The 6,627-nt window shown below is 42.5% G+C and overlaps 1 pseudogene; it reads left to right on the forward strand.

Moving 5' to 3' along the window:
* Nucleotides 1–634: 634 nt before the first annotated feature.
* Nucleotides 635–2,884, forward strand: LOC144762759 (zinc finger protein 398-like; annotated as a pseudogene).
* The last annotated feature ends 3,743 nt before the right edge of the window (nt 2,885–6,627 follow it).

A 6,627-nucleotide genomic window follows, 5' to 3' on the forward strand; every position in this document is an offset into this window, starting at 1 on the left:
ACTCCAGCACTGGTTCCATAGAAGCCGTCCAATGCACTTGCCCTGGTGACACTGACAGGCCTCAGTATCCCAACACCGGTCCCTTTCAAAACCCTGAGTACCGTAGGATGAGCAACATTAACAGCCCTTGTCCTCTAGCATTGCCCCTTTCAGCACTTTGCATGCTCCAGCACTGGACCCACTCATGTCTATCAGCCCACAGCAGTGGCTAAATTCACAGTTGCCCCATGGGGCATTGGCATGGCCACCTTCATGCCTCCTCTTACCACTTCAGTATATCGCCGACCCACTTCCAGTGTTGGAGTAGCCATATGTTACTTGTGTGAGCCTGGCACTCTAAGGACAGTGCCTTCTGACAGACACCGACACTTCTTAACATCCAGGCTAAAGCAGACATCTTTGTTTATACTTTAATTCCACACCCTCCCTGAATCTGCTGACCCTGCTGCCATCTCAGATGCTGCATTATTCGTGTGACGAAGTATTAAGAAGAGTCCTGAGAAAATCTGAATCACACGGAAGGTGTCAGCTTGTGACCTTGCAGGCTTTGCTTTTTCTCAAAGTCCTACACCAGTGGCCTACAAGACTGGCAATCTTTTCGCCTGATTGTATGAAAGCAGAAACTTGAGGGAACATGTGTGAACAGGTATCTGCTCTTGTGTCCATCGCCTTTTATTACGCTGCTGCCTACTTCTCAAAAGAGGAATTGAGCAGGTTAGAGGATTGGGAGAAGGAGCTGTACCAGAGTGTGATGAAAGAGATCCATGGTGCCCTCATCCCCCTGGGTTATGCCATTGTCAACCCTGACATCTTACTGAGGACTAAACAGTCAGAAGAGCCAGGTGGAAAGGACCAGCAGAATTCAGATGAGGTGGAAAATGGTAAATCTCTAACCGCAGGTGGTGCAGTTTTCAACCCAGAGACTTCCTTGTGGATTAAGGAAGTGGATGAATCTGGGTCTGTGACTCCACATCAGCAGTCTGAACAACAGAGCAAAGAGACCACTAGCCCACCACCGGCAGTATCATCCTTTTTTCAAACCCGACATTCTGTTACAGACTTAGCAGATTGAAGAGCCTGTTGTTGCAGAACATTGGGTCTTCATGGATGGTGCTAACAACCTTGCTTTCCCATTTACCAGTCTGGACATCAAAAATGAGGGGCTGCCGTGTGACTCTGAGGAGAGACAAGGGACAAAGCATTCAGAAATCATTTTCGGATCCTTTAATATAGTCGCAGTGACTGACCCTGAAGATTACGCAGAAAGCACCTCACAACATGAGACATCTCTGAGGGAAGTTAAACAAGTCATTCCTGTGTGTTTTGACAACCAGGACGAGACGTACCAACAACCACCGAGGCCAAGGAAGGAGAAGATTTGACCACCGAGATACCTCATGGACGGATCCTTTGTATGTAAATACAGATCTGATGATGGGTTCTTGACCATGACCCCAGGGGCAAACCCTGAAGATTTCACTGAAATTCCTTCCTTGGCATCACTGGAAGCCATCAGCAACATTATCTTGTGTGTGGATGGGCTGAGTTCATGCTAGAGACTTCAAAAGCCAACAATGGGAAAGGAAGCGTTGCCAAGGTACCGTTTGGGTGATGACTTGGAATATGAATATGAAAGTGACGAGCCTACAATCCCAAAGTGCAGCGAAAGTGACCAAGAAAAGAAACCATACAGATGTGTGGTGAAGCTTTTAATGACATAGCGGAAGCAATGAAACACCAGACGAGCCATACTACGTGGAATGAGAGGGCAACTGCAGCCCTTATAGAGTCCTTCATAAATAATGACTATACCATGTGAAGTCTAGCCAACGAGGAGCATTGTTGGTGCCACTAGTGTGAGAAGTGTTTATTGTAATGAAGAGTGATTTGATTTTGGACCTAGGGGGCTAGGGATCAGTACACGTTTAAAGAGTATAAAGGTACCTCCTATACCATAGATCATGAAAACTTTCAAAAAAGAAATGTCCTTCCTTCGTTTCTCAAATAGTCAACCTATGACCACAATATTGTTTTGTTAGCTTAAATAATAAAACTGCCATTACCATGTGTTAATTCTTGATATAAAATGGTTCCCTTGAAACAAGAGAAAACAATAATGTAAATATAGTTGAATATCATTCTTGTTTACGTATCATTCTTTTTCCTTTCTTCAGGCAACTCAGACTGCAATGAGTCACAATGTGACTCAGAACCGGTACTCTTCTGTGCATCAACATTGCAATTTGACATTCAGTAGCCCCCATATTTGTGATTCAGACTACATATCCCAGCTTCTTTGGTGGGCTATAGGAAGTAGGGCAGAAGATGTTTGAGCAGGTAGCCTCACAAGCAATCCGAGAGCAAGCTTGATCCAGCTACTCTATAATGATGCTTTGGCATTTCTCCCTCCCTCTTTGATTTGATCATGGACAAACCCAGGGTTTGATCACGCCACAGGACGCACAAAGAAAACTGTATTGAGGCCATAGGTTGACGATTTGAGAAATGAAGGAGGGACATTTGTTTTAAAAGAAAATCATGATCTATGGTATTGGGGGTATCTTTATACTACGAGTCCACCAGAAAAACCACACAGGAGCAAAACGGTACACATGTTTCACATCAGAACCCCCATGGGAGAGATGCCATTCTATGCAAAGTTTGTGGTAAAGCCTTCACCGAGTCATACCACTTAAAAGTGCACATGAGAATCCACACCAGTGAGAAACCCTACAAGTGTCTTAAGTGCAGCAGAAGGTTCACTGTCAATTCAGCATCTGAAAGCTTATCGCAGGACTCACAATCATGGAGTGAGCACTCACGTTCTCTGAGTGCAGACGGTGAGCTTCATGGGCCCTGGAGAGGTCACTTCAACACCAACTAATGGCTTGTAAATGGCAAGAATGGAGTGTCCGTGGTACTAATTGTTGGGCACGAGGGGAGCTAAACTAATACCATGGATCAAGTTTGCCTCAGATTGGTTCCAGAGGTTAGGATTGACAAGGATAAGGATCTACCCAGAAAGACTGTGTATGACTGATCTTAACTCTTTAAAATCTAGCTATTGGATCCATATCCGAGATATTCATTTAAATAACCATACAATTGGCAAACTAGCGAATAGATTTTTAGATATTAAGCTGTTCCCTAGTTATGAGGAGTTTTTAAATTGTATTGCCTCCCCTCTAGCCAAGAGTCTTTACATCCATTTTCGTCTTGGCACCTTACCTTAAAGATCTGTAATTAGCCAATGGTACAAGTCTCTCGGTGCTAGTACTTATCCGGCAGTTGGTTTGGCAGATGAAGATGAGGCTTACATGTTATTCTTCTGCCCAAGCTACCACAGCCCCTGCCAGAAATGGATTCTTCCTGTATGCAAAAATCTGAAGGCCACAAAATATATAGTGGCCCTTAGAATACTCAGGAGCGACACAACTCCAGGAATAGCGATTGCTGCAAACAATTTTTTTACAGGCGGTGTGGTACAACTGTGGTAGATTATTGCCTGTGTCCCCAAGTGATTAGGTCTTTCTTTTTAATGTCTCTCTTGCTTTTTAACATTGTTTTTATATATATATTGCTGAAGATAGTTTTTTAAGCATCTATTTTAGTATCCATTGCTCAATTTGCACATAGTTTGTCTAACTTCTGCTTCCATCTGGCATAAATACCGTCTAAAGAAAATAAAAATCGGAATGGTGCCCCCTCTCTTGTAATGAACTGTGCTGTAACATCTTTTATATTAGTTGATCAAATGTCTTTTGTAATGTTTATGCACATGTGCACTTTGGTGGTACTTGGATACCGAATAAAGTTTATTTACTGCTACTGTAGTGTGGGTTTTTGGTTAGAAACAGGTACGGCTAGATACTTGATCACAAAGGTTTCAGTCTTAAGCCCTTTAAGTTCTTTTAAGTGCTCATTATCTGCACTGAGCTTCACAAATAAACCAGCCATTTTCCCTAATAAGAGACTCCCTTTCATTAAGAATCTCAGAAATGTTATCTCATATTAGTCATGCTTTCCCCTAATAGGATAATCTCTCTCTCATTAAGAATGTCGGAAATGTTGCATATTCATTTGGAACGAGCATATCAACGTTATCACATATTGCTGACTATCATTGACAAACATATAGAATATAAGGTTTATTCATAATTTCTGGCACATTGTGAGGTGGAATTTTCTCAATTTCCATAGGAATCATTAAAATAAGACCATACCACTGGCGAACTTAGTGGGCAATCCCAGCGGTTGTTAAATTCCAGGCATTGAAGAGTTTTACATAATTATCAGTACCCTTTTAGGTAATTGTTATTTAGAGCATTCCTGACAAATCCTAAGTAATATCTTTAGATCTTGTCGACCACTTCAAAAGGATTTTGAATGAATGTGCACCACGCAGTCCCTGCCTAGTGTCAATCTTTTTCAAATACTTGAGAGACACCAATGAAGCTTCAGCTTTGCCTTGATTAAGTTTAGAACTAGCAAATTTTGTTGAAAGAGAAGGATTTGATAGCACTGTGGCATCACATCCTCCTCTGGTTTTACTCCACGCGATGTCACTGTGCATTGTTTATGCTGAAACATTCCCCCACTATTTTTTGTACTTGTGTCCAGATTAACAGACTTATAAATGTACATTATTTCAACTCTACACCACGATTGGAACTCAGGTTTTGTAGAACTGCTAAAGCCCAAATGTGCTTTTAGCATGATAGACTTCAGATTCTGGTTCAACATATCGCCACAGCAGACCACATCAATTCTCGAGGCTAAAAGGCAGCCGCGGCCCATGAAGGGAGTTACGGTGTAAAATGCGATGCAGTGCGCGCTACCAAATTCGTTGTATTAATTAAATTGTTTACTTACATCCAATTATCCATATTCTGGTTTTTAGCATCCCCCACCCTGCCGCTCCCACGCCCCACCTTCCTGCCCCACCGTAACTCCCTCCACGGGCCGCGGCTGCTAAAAGGCACATTTCTGATCCGTTCTCGTGGTATATAGAGTGGTGCAATAGTTATGGCCACAAACACAAATGTAACAGGGCTGCTCAATATATTAGTATCAGCAGCTGGCATGATGCAGTGTGTAGTTCAAATGATGTCCTTTTTAAGGAGAGGGGAGTATTCAAGCAAAATTGGTCTGAAGTTTGCAAGGTGCGAACAAACATCACACATGTGTATATTACCCGAAGGTTCACAGGTAAAGGTGGGCGTAGTTCGCGAAGTAGTGCTACGCGTAGCTACGCAAATGCACTTCGCACTATGCGAGCTACGCATAGCACTACGCGAACTGCGTAGTAGCATGTTCGCACTGTACAAGATGTCGTTTTCAATGATTGCACTGTGCGGACAAGCATCTGGCACTGTGCAATCATTGAAAACGGCATCTTGCACAGTGCGAGCTGTACCAGATTTTTACTCGAGCTGCAGCATTCTCAACGTGGACTGGTAGTTTCTCATTGCGAGCGGTCGCGAGCATGCTCGACCACTCGCAATGAGAAACCTGACCTCCCCGCATTGAGAATCTCGCCGGGAGGTTTATTTTCCATGCTCGCGATCGGCAACTTGATGTTGCTGATCGCGAACAAGGAAAAAATCTCGCGAGGATGTCACTTAGCTTGCTCGCGGTCGCCAACTTTACATTGAGGACCGCGAGCAAGCAAAAAATGACCGCTGCACTACGCTACGCATGTTTGCACTGTTCTACGTGCAGTTTGTGTAGTGCGAAGTTGCGCAAACTTCGCAAACAACGCAAGCGTAGCATAGTGCTTTGCCCAGGGTTATTCACAGCTACATCTAGGACACTTTGATTGCATAAGGCTCTTGGATTGACATTATGTATGCTCTGTGTAATATAATATACAGTTGCAACTTTAAATTAGCTCATATGATGATCAATATTAATTGCTTTTATTATAACAGCACACCAAGTCTTCTAGTACCATTTATCAACATATTGTCAAAACACCAACAGACAGTTAATAAAATATACAATACGGGGATCTAATCCACAGGTCACCATGAGGGTCCCTTAGCAAATCTAGAAATACTGTTTTATTCGTCGTATTATTAGTAATTCTCAATTCGCTGAGATTGTCCCATATGAAAAATTGACGTTGGAAATGGGAATCCTTCTGTAAACCAGAAAACGAAGGAAGTATTCCAAAAAATAGTTGCCCCATGTTGTTTAAAAAATGCTGAGGCAAATTCTGACACATAGAATCATTAAAACGTATCGAAGGGAAGAGCGCCCCAGAGCGGAGTATATCTATATATATTAATACAAGAAATTAAAAGATGCCACCACGTATTCCAAGTCAGATGAGCTGTTAACACACATCTACCGAACCCCTTCGATATACATGGGGTTAAACGCGTTAAGAAGAAAACCACCAGCTCCTGACCCCAAGCCTGTCTGCTATATCTTAAAATAGTGATAGATCACATCTTTAAATATAGGACAATATCATATTTGTGTCTCAAGCATCCCAGCAATAAAGTTTAAGCTCACCTTTCTGCACTGGGAGTTTAATAAATCGTATTGCCTTATGAGCCCGCTGATAGCTCCATACATTGTCCCTATTGCTGAATCAAGTCTTTTTTTAAAAAGAATTGGGAA

The sequence above is a fragment of the Lissotriton helveticus genome, chromosome 6, assembly GCF_964261635.1.
Source record: "Lissotriton helveticus chromosome 6, aLisHel1.1, whole genome shotgun sequence".
In the NCBI taxonomy this organism is placed as follows: Eukaryota; Metazoa; Chordata; class Amphibia; order Caudata; family Salamandridae; genus Lissotriton; species Lissotriton helveticus.